The sequence below is a fragment of the Ovis canadensis genome, chromosome 2 (genome assembly GCF_042477335.2).
Source record: "Ovis canadensis isolate MfBH-ARS-UI-01 breed Bighorn chromosome 2, ARS-UI_OviCan_v2, whole genome shotgun sequence".
NCBI lineage: Eukaryota > Metazoa > Chordata > Mammalia > Artiodactyla > Bovidae > Ovis > Ovis canadensis.
In genome coordinates this window covers 26322940-26339240 of record NC_091246.1, presented here as the reverse complement: position 1 = coordinate 26339240, position 16301 = coordinate 26322940, and the positions used below count along the sequence as shown (strand labels likewise).

Sequence of the window (16301 nt, the reverse complement as noted above, 5' to 3'; positions counted from 1 at the left end):
AAGGCATTGCCAAAGAGTGCTCAAAATACTGTACACTTGTACTCATCTCACATGCTAGCAAAGTAATGTTCAAAATTCTCTAAGTGTCAACAGTATGTGAACCACGAACTTCCAGATGTGCAAGCTGGATTTAGAAAAGGCAGAGGAACCAGAGATCAAATTGCTAACACTGTTGGATCATAGAAAAATCAAGAGAGCTCCAGAAAAACATCTATTTCTGCTTTATTGACTATGCCAAAGCCTTTGACTATGTGGATCACAACAAACTGTGGAAAATTCTGAAAGAGATAGGAATACCAGATCACCTTGCCTGCCTCCTGAGAAATCTGTATGCAGGTCAAGAGGAAACAGTTAGAACTGGACATGGAACAACAGACTGGTTCCAAATCAGGAAAGGTATACATCAAGGCTGTATATTGTCACCCTACTTATTTAATTTATATACAGAGTACCTCATGCGAAATGCTGGGCTGGATGAAGCACAAGGTGGTATCAAGATTACCGGGAGAAATATCAATAACGTCAGATATGCAGATGACACCACTCTTATGGCAGAAAGTGAAGAAGAACTACAGAGCCTCTTGATGAAAGTGAAAGAGAAAAGTGAAAAAATTGGCTTAAAACTCTACATTCAGAAAACTAAGATCATGACATCTGATCCCATCACTTCATGGCAAATAGATGGGGAAACAATGGAAACAGTGACAGACTTTATTGTTTGGGGCTCCAAAATCACTGCAAATGGTGACTGTAGCCATGAAATGAAAAGATGTTTGCTCCTTGGAAGAAAAGCTATGACAAACCTAGACAACTTATTAAAAAGCAGAGACATTACTTTGCCAACAAGCGTCCATCTAGTCAAAGCAATGGCTTTTCCAGTAATCATGTATGGATATGAGAGTTGGACTATAATGAAAGCTGAGCGCTGAAGAATTGATGTTTTTGAACTGAGAGTACCTTGGACTGCAAGGAGATCCACCAGTCAATTCTAAATGAAATCAGTCCTGAATATTCATTGGAAGAACTGATGCTGAAGCTGAATCTCCAATACTTTGGCCACCTGATGTGAAGAACTGACTCATTGGCAAAGACCCTGATGCTGGGAAAGATTGAAGGTGGGAGGAGAAAGGGATGACAGAGAATGAGATGGTTGTATGGTGTCTCTGACTCAATGGACATGAGTTTGAGGAAGCTTCAGGAGTTGGTGATGGACAGGGAAACCTGGTGTGCTGCAGTCCATGGGGTCACCAAGAGTCAGACACAATTGAGTGACTGAACTGAACTGAACTGAACTTGCCATACCTTCCTCCAGGGGATCTTCCAGAACAAAGAACTGAACATGCAGCTCCTGCAGCTCCTGCATTGCTTGCAGATTCTTTACCATTGGGCCACTGGGGAAGCCCTGGGCTCACCAATTTCCCTCTTGTATCCTCCAGGAGACTTCCTTTTGCTGGTGGCAGTAAATGCTGCTATTAAGATCCCCCCTGACTAATGTTCTGTAGATGTCATCATAAGCCCCTCAATGTTGCACTAGAAAACACAAACAGTCTGTTGTTGGGACCTCCTCTGTCTTCACCCATTCAAATCTGAGCTGAGTTAAAAAATCCAAAGTGTACACTGGGGATTTCTGTGGTTGTCTAGTGATTAAGACTCTGAGCTGCCGAAGCAGGGAGAATGGGTTCGATCACTAGTCTGAGAACTAAGATCCCACATACTGCAGAGCATGGACAAAAATTTTAAAAAAGAAATGCACCATTTTAGGGAGAGACTAGGCCTTCCCTCTTGAGAGCTTGCTGGTCCCCAGTGGGTTTCTGGGCTGCACCCAGTACTCTCACTCCCTTTACAGCCTGAGGAGGAAAGGGCAGAGGACCCTGAAGGTTTAACACAGCTGGGACTCTTCCACGGTCAAAGGGACCCTTAGAAAGTGGTGTTTGACTTGAATTAGCTCCTGGGCCATCCAGGGCTCTGGTTGTGTTTCCCTTGCTTCATCTTCTCCTTGGAAAAGTCCCTAAGTGGCTGACCTTCACCTGCCAGCATCCCTCCCACCAAAGGGTCCCCAGGGGGGAAACCTGGCCGCTGAGTTGGCCCCTTGAAAGGCTCCATCACTCCACCTGGGATCTCCTTGTTTCTGGTGGTCAGGGCATATCTACTTTGCTTCTTCCCACTGGATTGCTCAAAAGTGTGTGTATGTGTATTGTGTGTGTTCTCTGTTATTTTGTGTGAGTTGTGTATATTTTGTGTTGTGTTGTCTGTTGTACATGCTTTGTGTAGTGTGTTTCTCTGTTTTGTGGGTGTTATGTGTGTTGTGTGTATGTTGTATGTGTTGTGTGTATTGTGTACAGTGGGGTGTATGTGTTGTGTTATGTATGTGTGATGGGGTGTATGTGTGTTGTGTGCTGTATGGGTTGTGTATATTGTCTGTTGTATATGTTTTATGTGTTGTTTCTGCTTTGTGTTGTGCATGTGATGTATGCATTGGGTGTGTATGTGTGTTGTGTGTATAAGCAAAGGAGTCAGAGCTGGGCACTGTGCCCAGATGCCCTGACTGGCTATCTCTAAGTTAATGTGTGGTTTCCCCTTTCTTACTTTGAGTGTAGGTGGTATTTTATTTTCTGCTGTTGCTCTTCTGTGGAAATTGACTGTGTGAGGTTCAGGGGAAAAAGGTTTTGTTAGCATACATCTTTCTACTTTGGAAGAGAGCTGATCCATCATTCGGGGGCAGAGGAGAGTTTTGATCCAAGAGAAGCCTTTGTGGAGGTGACGTCAGGAGTAGGGTGACAAGCTTGTCCCCAAAGTTTCATTTCTGTCTTTCTGCATTTCCCAATAACTCCATCATCATGGTGGCCCTCTGTTCACTTGGTTCCTACAGCTTCCTCCACTCATGTGAGAGAAGGCATATTTCTCACACATTAAAAGGAAAACTTAAAAATTATTTTCTTATTCCTCTACTTTTAGAAATGAAATTCACCTCAGAGAGTTACAACTCTGTTCCTCAGTTGACAGGCTAAGAAGGGCCACTCTCTTTACAATCAAATAAATACCTTGGTCATGTTGTAGGAAGGGGGACCCATTCCAGGGCCCGAAACTGGGCTCTTGTTTAACACTCAGAAATGAATTGTCCAAGGAGACACATGTGCTGACAAAGCAAGAGATTTTATTGGGAAAGGGCACCCGGGTGGAGAGCAGTAGGGTAAGCGAACCCAGGAGAACTGCTCTGCCGCATGGCTCACAGTCTCTGGTTTTATGATGATGGGATTAGTTTCTGGGTGGTCTTTGGCCAGTCATTCTAATTCAGAGTCTTTCCTGATGGCACACGCATCACTCAGCCAAGATGGATGCTAGCAAGAGGGATTCCGGGAAGTGAACGGACATGCGGTGTCTCCTTTAGACCTTTCCTGAACTCTTCCGGTTGGTGGTGGCTTATTAGTTCTGTATTCCTTATCAGGATCTCCTGTCATAAAACAACTCATGCAAATGGTTACTATGGTGCCTGGCCAGGGTGGGCAGTTTCAATCAGCGTGCTTCCCCTAACAGTCACATGGATTTTGGAACCAGATGGATGGAAGTTAAACCTGCCTCATCTACCAGTGGATGGCTTGGTCAGTTTCATGTCTCTCTGATTCTCCAGTTCCTTTTCTTTTTCCTTCCTCCTCCACCCCTTCCTTCCTTCTTTCTCTCCTTGTGAAAAGGGGGTGATAATAACATGACCTCAGACTTGCAGGGACAACACACTGTAATGTACAGGAGCTGGCTGCCACCCAGATGGATCCAGGGGATCTGCACCTGAGAGAGGAACAGAGGTGGTGAGGGAGGGGATGGGCCTGGAGGGAGGAGTTGGGGGGAGAGCTGAATTAGGGGGCTTGGAGGGGACAGCTGGTGGAAGGGAGCAGTGTGGGACAGAGGGAGGCCAGAACAGAGCTAATGTCAACAGTGACCTCAGCTGACCCCCAGTTGGAGTGTCCTTCAAAGCATCCCTGACTTTGGGCAGAGGCTCAAGGCTTTCCACTCTGTCCTAACCAGTCATTGGATGTCAGCTGCCTGGAGGGATGTGGTTTTGGGACAGGGACCTCCCTGTTGTTCAGTCACTCAGTCTTCTCTGACTGTTTGTGACCTCATGGACTGCAGCACGCCAGGCTTCCCTGTCCTTCACCATCTCCTGGAGCTTGCTCAAACTCATGTCCATTGAGTAGGTGATGCCATCCAACCATCTCATCCTCTGTTGGGCCTTACTCTTCCTGCCTTCAATATTTCCCAGCATCAGGATCTTTTTCCAGTGAGTCAGTTTTTTGCACTAGGTGGCCAAAATTTTGGAACTTTAGCCTCAGCATCAGTCCCGCCAATGAATATTCAGGACTGATTTCCTTTAGGGTTGACTGGTTTGACCTCCTTGCAGACCAAGGGACTCTCAAGATTCTTCTCCAACACCATAGTTCAAAAGCATCAATTCTTTGTCACTCAGCCTTCTTTATGGTTCAACTCTCACATCCATCCATGACTATTGGAAAAACCATAACTTTGACTATATGGACCTTTGTTGGCAAAATAATGTCTCTGCTTTTTAATAAGCTGTCTATGTTTGGTCATAGCTTTTCTTCCAAGAAGCAACTATTAACTTAATGGCTACAGTCACCATCTGCAGTGATTTTGGAGCCCAAGAAAATAAAGTCTGTCACTGTTTCCATTGTTTCCCCATCTATTTGCCATGAAGTGATGGGACCAGATGCCATGATCTTCATTTTCTGAATGCTGAGTTTTAAAGCCAGCTTGTAAACTCTCTTCTTTCACCTTCATAAAGAGGCTCTTCAGTTTCTCTTCACTCTCTGCCATTAGGCTGGTGTCATTTGCATATCTGAGGTTATTGATATTGCTCCTGGCAATCTTGATTCCAGCTTGTGATTCATCCAGCCCACATTTCACATAATGTACTCTTCATAGGAGCTAAATAAGCATGGTGACAATATACAGCCTTAATGTACTCCTTTCCCAATTTTTAACCAGTCCATTGTTCCATGTTTGGCTCTAACTATTGATTCTTGACCTGCATACAGGTTTCTCAGGAGGCAGGTAACGTGGTCTGGTATTCCCATCTCTTTAAGAATTTTACACATTTTGTTGTCATCCACACAGTCAAAGGTTTTAGTGCAGTCAATGAAGCAGAAGTAGATATTTTTCTGGGATTCTCTTGCTCTTTCTATGATCCAGCGGATGTTGGCAATTTGATCTCTGGTTCCTCTGCCTTTTCTAAACCCAGCTTGAAGATCTGGAAGTTCTTGGTTCACGTACTATTAAAGCCTCACTTGGAGAATTTTGAACATTACTTTGCTAGCATGTGAGGTGAGTGAAATTGTGCAAACCTCCCTACACAGGGGAATAGACCTTGCTGTCTTGAAGGGGATCTGGGTGGTACACTACAGCTTGGAAAAGAAGCAGGAAGCTGCATCACTGCATCTCAGATGCCCTAGCCTCTCCCGACTGTGGCACCAAAGAAAGCCCTGCATGCCCTGAGGATGCGCCCTCCAGTCTCCTGCACTTACTGACCTACACCTGACTCTCACAAGGCATGAGAGTTCCAAGGGGCAACCTCTGAGGACACAAAGCAGGACAGAAAATGAGTCTGGGATCCGGGTAATCAGTAAAGAGCTGCACATCCAGTGTGGAGTGTCAGCTTCTTCCCCCAGGTCCCTACGGGCCCGTCACCTTGACTGGGTAAGGACAGGTCACCTCAGACCACTGGAGACATTTCATAAAAAGATCACTCAGTGAATATATTCCCAGCATCTGGCTCTACTAAGCACCTCCACCTTGCAAGCCTCCTCAAGGGACATGTGTGTCTGTGCCCTGGGCACTATAGGTTAGCAGAGCCTCAGTAATACAGAGGAGATTTAGTGGGGTTTAGTTATTGCCAAGTAACAAACCTTCTCCATATTTGGTGCTCAGCACCACACTATATTTTATTGCTCAGAATTCTGTGGATCAGTGTTTGGACAGGGCTCTGCAGGGCCAGCTCTTCTCCACTTGACATCAGCTGGGATCTGTGGTCTCCTGCGGCTGTGTTCAACTGAGAGCTCTACCAGCTGGAATGTCCCAAATGGTGTCTCATCTCCTGGGCCTCTCCTGGGGACCTTTGGTCACTCATTTGTCCAGCCTGGACCTCCTGGTAGCACAGTGAGCTGACATTACTTGGGAGAAAGTAGTACAAACCTTCTTAAGGACTGGATGCAAAAATCTCAGAAGGTCATTTCTGCCGCAGTCTGTGGTCAGAGCAATAGACTGGCCAGTCCAGTTTCAAGGGAAGAGGAAGTGACTCTAAGCCTGTGAGCCAGAGCAGGAATTCAATGAGATTATATTTGGACAAAGAGCAGCATGTGCCAATATTGATCAGTATTCCCCACACAGCGGTGTTTTCATTTCTGTGACCCGCTTTGGTCCTCAGCTGGTGTCCATGGTAGTTCCCTTGTGTCCATTCTGTCCTAGGGAGCTTGCATGTGGGGTGTATGCAGCATGTGCTTGATGGACACAACCACACATCCTTGGTGCTTCTCTTTCTGGGGATGGGATTTATTCAAGGAGCTCTTTTGTGTGGAAGCTCAAAACTTGACTCCCTACTGTGATCTCCTGGGAAGTTTTTAAACTCCACATGCCTGAGCCCACCTAGGCCACTAGATCAGGATCTCTGGAGGTGGGATACAAGTTATTGTCCTGGTCAACCCACAAATAGCAGTCATTGATTTCATGAATGGACTTGTGCCTAGAATTTCAATCAATGTGTACTTTTTTTTTAAACCTAACTGTGGACAAGAAAGATACTTGGTACCAGAAATGGGAAAGGGTACAGTGTATGGGGTACCAGCCTGGCACAAACATTGCTGTGCTTTCCACCAGCAAAGTTGTTCCCACTTATTTAGCACGTGAGATGAACAGCTTAGCCTTTTCTAGTTAATTAAGTAAACATAGAATTTGAGACCGGAATTGCGGACAAGTCTTGGGTTTAACTCCAGGCTCTATTGGCTGGCTCGAGAGTGAGAGACAGAGCAGCTGTCTGGACGTACTTGTGCTTACGTTTGTGGCTGTGACACAAGTAGTAGCACTTGAACATTCATAGTATAGCTTATGAATTATGCAGAATATATTTGCATTCTCATTTTGGTAGCAGCACTGAAAATAGAAATAAAAAAGTCTGGAAGTTAGAGCAAGAAGCAAAGGCAGCAATGAGCAGAGCCAAATGATATTCTTAGAACTTTATATTTCAGGTGGAAAGTTGAAGTCACAAAACCAGACAGATCTCTCTTTCTTTCCCTAATTAATTATAGGTTGTGAAGTCAGGGTGTGGGCTGGTGTATTCCTTTTTTTTGAAAAACCGCATTTGACAGCTCTAGGCATCCAGGATTTCATCAGTGTCTCCAGGTGCGCTGTAATTCATGTGAAATGTACACCTGATTGCATAACTGCATGATATTACCCATGTTTCTCCATCAAGCACACTTACATCATCTCAGGAGGAGGAGGAGGAGGAGGAATCTCACAGCACTCTTCTACTGTGAGGGAAAAGGTGTCACTCTTTTCCTTTTTTAAAGGAATAACTTTAAATCTAAAAATAATTTAAAAGTACAATAGGAAACTGAAAAACATCTATAGTCCTTAAAATGTTCAATAACCTGCCCTGCCTTTCATATTTTGGGCTTGCAGCAGAACAAAGTGATTCTGGTCTGGGTTTTGGAACTGGGCCACTTGGGTTCAGATTTGCTGCCTACGAGGTCATGGGACCTTAGGGAGGTCATGTGGCTATTCCTTACCTCAGTTTCCTAGCCTGTAAAGCAGAGGTAACAATTGTAACCCCCTTGTAGGATTGTTAGGATAATTCAATGCATGAATATGTGTGAAGTGCTTAGAACAGCACCTGGCACAGGGTGAAAATCGATTAACTATGATGATCACCATTATTCCTGACTGCACCTTATGCTTAAAAAAGTAGACACATGCACACACATGTGACAAACACATATGCACAACCACAGGCATATGAACACTCACACACATGCACAGACACACACACAGACTTGTGGACACACACACACTTTTTCCCACAAGCGATAGCATCACACTCTCCATGTGGGGTTGCAGTTTGCTCTTATTTTCCCCTCACAATAATCACGAATTTTTTCCCAGGAGGTCTGCCTTCCTCCAGGGCTGCTGCTCCTCTCCTGGTGGGCATGTGGTTGTTCTGAGGTTTCTCTGTCACACATGCAAGGCTTGGCCTGGGTTGGGGATACACAATTTTAATTACTCACCAAGATTTGTGCTGGTTTCCATTCCCCCTGATGGTGGAGGCCTCTCTCTCCACTTCATCATGGGAGTGGACAGAGCCCTGGGCTCTGCCAACCCAATCATTGAGAAATGCTGTCCTTATTTTAATTTGCATTTCTGTAGTCATTATTTGTGTGATGGCCTCTCGTTTGTCTCATGCAACGTGCAAATACCGTTCTGAACAGTGTCAATATATTCTTTGGCCTTCACTGTTTTATAGCTGATCCTTTTTTCTACAAACGACAACAACAAAAACCCATGTACGGACATGACAATCCACAATTTACTCAAGCCTTCAATTTGCCAAATTAGCACATTTAGGTAAAGAAGAGTTCTAAATTTGGAACCTTGACATTGTTTCCAATTGTAATATTTTTGAAGTGCTCATGCTTACAAACCAAATCTATCATGAGCTGTCATTCCTCCAAAAAGTGATCACTAAGTCCCTATCTGTGTGTGTGTGTCATAATGTTTTTAGGTATTTAGGTTACATCAGTAAACAAATTTTTTTAAGAGCCTGTTGTGTGGAATTTATGATCTATCCCAGATAAAGTGGGAACTGAGATGTGGGCCCCAAGACAGGAGGTGGCTGCTCTGGGTGGAGTCTTGGGTTGGGGTTCCCAACTTGCTTCATGGCCCCGGCCCCCACCCCCACCCCCAGGCTGTGATGGAGAACATATATGCAAGAAGACAGATGGTCCTTCCCTCCTGATGCCCTAGAGGCTACAAGGCATGATGGGCCGATGACATGTCCGAGGCACTGGAGCTCTTTTCTATACAGGTGAGAGAATGAAGCCCAGCCCCTGGGTGCTGGCCCACTCTTCCTGCCTTTCTCCGAGGGACGCTCCAAGTAGGAAGCATGGCTAATCAGACTCACACTGCTTTGAATATGTACACACACAGCCAGCATCTCTGGACTCACTGGGTCTGGCAAGGGCAAGCCAGGAGTCAAGGTTGCCCAGAGGCCTACAGGGACCAGCCTTGAGCCTCACCTGGCTCTCTGGCCTGCCTCTCACACTAGTCAGTGAAGGCTGGCCCTGCACCCTCAGCTCCAAGTTGAAATACCCCAGAAGAACTTCAGAGGCTTTTCCTCAGCCAGTCCTTATCTCTGACCAAGCAGGTGGTAGTTGTCACCAGGCCAGCCAGTCAGTCACGAGTGGGGCCATGCTTATAGATGGCGTTGTTGCTGAACCATGTGGCTGGGGTTCAATTCCCCACATCCTCAGGGAACAATTCACAAATGTCTGCAAAGCCCAGCACTGCGGTGGTCACTGTGGCCTTCGGGGAGCTGTGGGGCCACTGACATGGGGGTTGTGGGAGGCCCCACCCTTCTCTCGCGGTGCCTGTTGGAAGGCCTTCCAAGGTAGTGATTGGGCAGTTTGTTAGTTTCCTGGGCTGCTGTAACTAATTGTCACCAATGTATGGCTTAAAACAGCACAGTTCTATCCCTTTTCTCTTCTAGAGGCCAGAAGAGTTTCACCAGGCTGAAGCCGTGGTGTCTGGGGAAGAATGCATTTCGTTGGTTGTTTGAGCTTCTAGAAGCCACCTGTGTTCCTTGGCTCTTGGCTCCTTCCTCCATCTTCAGGATGCATCTTTCCAGGCTTTTCTGCCACCATCACATCCTCTTCCTTTCTGCTGTCGGTCTCCCCCTGGGTAAGGAACTATGTGATTATATTGGGCCCACCCCAAAATCCTTAATCACACCAGCAAAGTCCCTTTTGTCATATGAGGTGAACTTCACAAGTTCCAGGATTAGGAGTAGATGGTTCTGGGGGCTTGTTCAGCTGACCACAGGAAAGAACCCCTTGGATGGACATGTACTGATTCTCTGGGCAAGGGTGGTAGGAGGGGGCATCCAGACAAAGAGGGCAGTGCATATCACCATGGCCCACTCCTGTGAGTCAAGGAGTGAGTCAAGCAGAGCCACTGCTGACCAGGCCAGATCTGCACTGGTTAGCCTTACAGTGTCAACCACCCTGAAGAGTGTGTGGGTCCTTATGGGGAACTATATACCAGCCAGGGAGGCTGGAGTGAGGGATGCAGGGCCCACAACAGTGCAGAGCGGTGGGCCATGTCTACCTCAACCTTTCCCCCAAATCATGCAGAGTTGGGGAGATTAGGTGGATGCTGTGAGGAGTCTAGGGCCAGAGAGATTGGAGGAGAAATGCCTAATGGGGGACAGTGAACTTGGGGGCGCTGGGATGATTGGAAAGAGGGGCCAAGTGGACAGATGCTGGGAGGATAAAACTCACCAACCTGACCCTGGACCCATAGAAAACTGCCCATGTGGATCTTTACAAGCTGTGGAGGCCCTGCCCGGGCTGCCCACCTGCTAGTTTGGACCTTCTTACTCTCCCCTTGTTTTGTGACCATCTGTAGTGATTGATTTCCCTAAGCTCCTTGAGGGCCACATCTAAACAAATCCATATCTCTGTCACCTTCAAAGTTCCCACCCAGGCCTGCACACCCACTGCTGAAAGCTTGCTCCACCTGTGTGACAAATGGGCCAGCGGCCACCTAGGGGTCAGGGTGAGGGACAGAGTTGCCCCTGTGTGGGAGAATTCACAGTTGTCCTCAGATGACACGGTTGGCGGGGAAGGGTCTGAGATCCCCTGGAGACTTCCAGCGACCCTCGTCCTCCAGTTGATGGCTCACTTTATGTGCACGTGTGCAGGCGTGCTTAGTCATGTCCGACACTCTGCACCCTCCTGGACTGTAGCCTGCTGGGCTCCTCTGTCCATGGGATTCTCCAGGCAAGAATACTGGAGTGGATTGCCATGGCCTCCTCCAGGGGATCTTCCTGACCCAGGGATCAAACTCACATCTCTTGTATTCCCTGCAGTGGCAAGTGGGTTCTTTACCACTAGCGCCACCTGCAAAGCCCACTTTATCTGCATAACATTACACAAATAATGTTGATTTTAAGCAACTCTCATGAGATCCCTGACTGCTCCTAGGTAACTGTGAGCCTTGGGCTGTTGCCCAGTACCTCACTGGTTGTCATAAACAAGGTCCCCTATCGGCTGACCTGACGTCTGGCCCTCTGCCAAGGAGAGTGGCAAGAACTTGCCTTCATCTCCTGAAATGGGCCTGCGGTGTGGCCATGGATCACCCTAAAAATGCTGGCAGGTCCGAGAGGCCCATCCAGGTGAAGAAGCAGTAACAAGTCAATCCCAAGTGTCAGGTGGGGCACGTAGCAGGTGTGGGCCCCCAGGGACACAGGCCAATGTTTGGTGGCTGCCTCCATTCCTCTACCCACTCCACACCCTGAATAGCTCAGCTCTCCCTTCTGTGGGACGTTTAGCCCAAGGCTGATGGGAATGCGGAGCAGAGCCATGTAGCCAGGGCCTTGCTGAGAAGCATGTGTGTAATGTTCAGGGTCTCCAGCCAGGCCCCAGCTGCTGTCCACATCTCTGCTGGCTTCTGCTTTGCCTCTCTGAGCTCCAGACCCCTCACGGTGTCCCTTCATATTCAGCTGGACCCTCTCATGGCCTGAGTTCTGTTCCCCGTGTCCCCAAATTTATCCACCTCAGAAATTTTCCCTGCCAAAGCACAGAAAAAATACTTGGCTTGTTCCCTGGCAAACACACCTTCTGCAGGCAAACTTGATGAGCCACAAGATGGGTTTATCATGAAATCAAATATCACACTGGAATTTTTTGATTGTCCTTAAAATGTGAGGGTAAATGGGGTCAGCCTCCTTCAGAGCAGTGTAAGCAGGTTGCAGACTGTTAACTCTGTAAAATAAAACCTCTGCTACATGGAAAATTAAAGGAATCTGTCATACAGAGTGAAGTGAGAAAGTGAAAAACAGATGTTGAATATTAATGCATATATTCAGAATCTAGGGCTTCCCAGGTGGCACAGTGGTAAAGAATCCACCCGCCACTACAGGAGATGCAGGAGTTCGACCACTGGGTCGGGAAGATCCCCTCAAGTAGGAAATAGCAATCCACTTCAGTATTCTTGCTTTGAAAGTTCCATGGATAGAAGAGCCTGGCGGGCTACAGTCCATGAGGTTGCACAGAATCAGACGTGACTGAGCATGCACTCATAGAATGGAATCTAGAAAAATGATGCAGATGAACCTATTTGCAAGACAGGAATGGAGCTGGAGACAAAGAATGGACATGTGGACCCAGTGGGAGACGGAGGAGGGTTGGACAAACTGGGATGGTATCACTGACGTATATACACCACCATACATAAAATGAATAGCTAGTTGAAAGCTGCTGTACAGCGCAGGAAGCTCAGCTCAGCGTTCTTTGATGACCTAGAGGGGTGGGATGGAGGTGGGGAGGGAGGCTCAAGAGGGAGGGGATGTATGTATGCATATAGCTGGTTCACTTTGTTGTGCAGTAGAAACTATAACAACATTGTAAAGCAATTATACTCCAATACAGTTTTTTAAAAGAAAAGAAAATAAAGGGATCACCAGTGATGATGGGATCCCAGGACACGGGACACACATTCACTGTGGAGGCTGCAGAACAAGAAAGGGCCACATCATTTCCAGTTTGCATCTGGAAGTAACCACACTGAGGTGAAGCTTGGGGCTGACTCAGAAAAACGGAGGAGCTTCCAGCACTCTTGGAAGATGTGAGGCGACCCAAGCCTCTGTGCTGTCAGCGTCCAGCTGAGGACACTGCTGTCTGCCCTGCAAACACTCAGGAGTGGTTATGGGGCGGGGCTTCTGCTCTGAAGCAAGAAATTTCTCAGCCCGGGAGTTGCGGGAAAGTTCCTGCTCCTTGTTTGGGGCCAGAATCCTTCTCCCACTTTGTCATCACTCCAGGAATGATCTCACATGCAGATCAGGCTGCCAGGCACGTCTCAGACCTGGTATTTCTAGGCACAAAGACCGAGACACCCTCCCCACTTTTCTCTCCAGAAGCACAGGGGAAGGTGGAGGATGTGACTAGATCAGCAGAGATAATCTTGCATTCATTCATGTCTATTTACTTATCTATTCATTTATTTATTTAGGCTGTGCAGCACAGATTGCGGGATCTTAGTTTCCTGACCAGGGATTGAACCTGAGTCTTTGGCAGTGAATGCAAGGGAGTCTAACCACTGGATTGCCAGGGAATTCCTCATTCATGTCTATTTTAAACATCATCTGGGAAGTTTGACACCCTGAGTGTCGTCAGTAGCTAATGCTTGTGCTCAATCGTGTCCACCTCTTTGCAACCCCATGGACTGTGGCTCCTCTGAAGTGGGATTTCCCAGGCAAGAATACTGGAGTGGGTTGGCATTTCCTTCTCCAGGAGATCTTCTTGACCCAGGGATTGAACCAGCGTCTCTTGCGTCCTCTACATTGGCAGGTGGATTCTTTACCAATGCGCTGCTGTGGAAGCCACTTATCAGTAGCTAATTAATTGCGATTCCCACCAGAACTGACAGCTGTAAAATCACACTTCCTAGAGACTCTTCTAGGACAGTGCATCACACACAATCTTTGGTGAAGGACTGCATCATTTTAGTTGTTCTCAATCTCTTTTGGACTAGCATTTTTCTAAGAAGCAATAAGCATGAATTAGTGAAAAATGGGCACATATTGGATGTGGTCAGAGTTCAGATTGCTATAAAAGTTCTAAACACTCACTCTTTGCTTTCAATGTCCCTGACATGGAGCAAGATGAGCAGCTTGCAAGTGGGCCAAGGCTGCAGACCACACTGGAATCATGCTGGCAGCCCAATGCCCCAGATTCTCTGTGTTCCTATTTCAATCATGAACAAGCTTTATAGTGTTCTTATAAACCACCAGTACTGTCAGGCTGCCAGCCACAAAGTCTTTTGTCAGAATGTAGTCCCTGAATTTTCAATTGGGAAATGTAGTCACTGTTGGTTTTCTATAGCTGTGTGTATTTCTCTCTCCGGGAAATCCTAATGAAATTATTCTGTGGAGGGATGCTTGGCCATGTTGAATGACCCCTGGGCATGTTCACTGGGTCAGAGTCACTGTTTGAACTCAGTTTTATCCTCTAGGTAGCATGCTGGTTCTTAATAACTAGCTAAAGAAGTTCTCACTTCTCATTATCACAGATCTTCTGAGCAGGAAGGTCACTTTAGCTACACAGTGAAAAACCACAAGAACATCTGTCAAAATAGAAACTGCAATGCTTTCTTCAAAGAATTCACATTTACAGGTTTATAAGTTCTGCTGAACATGCCAGTTACTAGGAGCATAGGCCCATTTGCTTCCTGGATTTTTCTATAATGTTCCCTTCAAAACACATATAGTTTTTCCAGGGTTCAAGTACTATATTTGGGTTTCTGCTAAACCAGTAATTTGGTTTTCTGGATTTCTTTGCCCAAAGTTCATTTTATTTTTTTCTTTTGAAGCAATCATTTATTACCAAACACTGCAAGATCTTAAAAGACATCATGAAATGAAGTTTAATATTACAATGGGAGTTGAAGTTGGTTCTTAGTGGCTTGAATTAGTCATTTCTGTTACAGTGGAGCTGACTTCGATTTTGAAATTCTCATGAAAGTGTTAGTTTGTTAACTTGATGCTTTAAAAAAGGTCCTTTTTTAGAGGTCATTTTTTGTTACATTATAGTGCTGATGTCATGCTTTACTCAGAAAGCATGTTGGGAAGTGTTCCCTCTGCCTCCTATTTCCTGAAAGAGTTTGTGCACTATTGATGTTGATACTTTGAATATTTGACAGGTTTCTCTTATGATACCTGGTGGGTTTTGTTTGGAGTCTGGGTCTGGAGTTTCCTTGGTGGGGAGGTTTGTGATGACAAACTCAACTTTTTTTTTTGTAAATATAGGGCTATTCCCATTTTCTCCTTCATCTTGTGTAAATTTTGGTAAGCTGTAGTTTTCAAGGAGTTTGCCCATTTTATTCAGTTGCCAATGTGCTTAGCAAACAGTTGTTTACAAAATTGGCTTAGAGACATCTTGATAGTCAGTGGTTAAGAATCTGTCTTCCAATACAAGGGATGTGGATTGTTTCCCTGGTCAGGAAACAAAGATCCCGCATGCCGCAGAGAAACTAGATCCTGCATGCCACTAGAGAAGGACACACTCTGTAATGAAAGATCCCGTGTACTGCAACTAAGGCCCGATGCAGCCAAATAAATAAATGTTAAAGAAAATAAAAAAATTGGCTTCTTATCCTTCTAATATCTAGAATATCTAAAATGATTACCAATCTTTCATTCTTGATATTGATGAGATGTTCTGTTATGAATTTTTAATTGAGTTTATCTATTTTGTTGTTTTTAAAAGACTAGGATTTAGCTTTGCAATTTCTTGGCATTGTTTATTTTCTATTTTGTTGATTTCTGCTCTTTATTACTTCTTTCCTTCCACTTACTTTGGGTTTACGTTGCTCTTCTTCTTTTTTTTTTTTTCAGTTTCTTGGGGTGGACATTTCTTGTTTCCTAACATATGTATTTAAAGCTGAAACTTCCCTTTAGCCACTGCTTGAGCTGTATAGTGTACATTTTTAATATGCTGTTTTTTCACTATCATTCAGTTTGAAATATTTTCTGAATTATTTCTGATTTCTTGTTTTGAAACATGAATGATTTAGAGGTGGGTAGTTTAATTTCTAAATATTAGAGGTTTCCTTATTTTTCCTTATTGTTTTTGATTTCTAATTTAATTACTTTGTAGTAAGAGAATTTACTTCGTATATTTTCAGATATTTTAATTTTTTTGAAATTTTACATTATCATTATGTGTAATTTTCTATGTGTATTTGAAAAGACTATCTAATGATGTATAAATAGAAATTAGGTTAAAATAAATAATGATGTTCAGCTCTTCTCTGTATCTACTGATGTTTTTTTCTAATTGATCAATAAATTGCCAAGAGGACTTCCCTGGTGGTGCAGTGGGTAAGGATCTGCCTGCCAATGCAGGAGACATGAGTTCAGTCCCTGATCTGGGAATATCCCACGTGCCGTGGAGCAAGTAAGCCCATACACTGCAACTACTGAGTCCATGTGCGGCAGCTGCTGAAGCCTGTGCTCCATAACAGAA

The 16301-nt window shown here is 45.3% G+C and overlaps 1 long non-coding RNA gene across 2 annotated transcripts; it reads left to right on the top strand.

Annotated features, from left to right (window-relative positions):
* Positions 1 to 3694: 3694 nt before the first annotated feature.
* LOC138433289 (uncharacterized) lies at positions 3695 to 16089 on the top strand. 2 transcript variants are annotated; one of them, XR_011254233.1, is made up of 5 exons: positions 3695 to 3800; positions 5252 to 5334; positions 8966 to 9085; positions 9767 to 9957; positions 12708 to 16089. It is a non-coding gene; the product is annotated as an uncharacterized lncRNA (long non-coding RNA). The 2 variants fall into 2 exon arrangements; XR_011254234.1 differs by having other exon boundaries at positions 3712 to 3803; positions 12708 to 16084.
* The last annotated feature ends 212 nt before the right edge of the window (positions 16090 to 16301 follow it).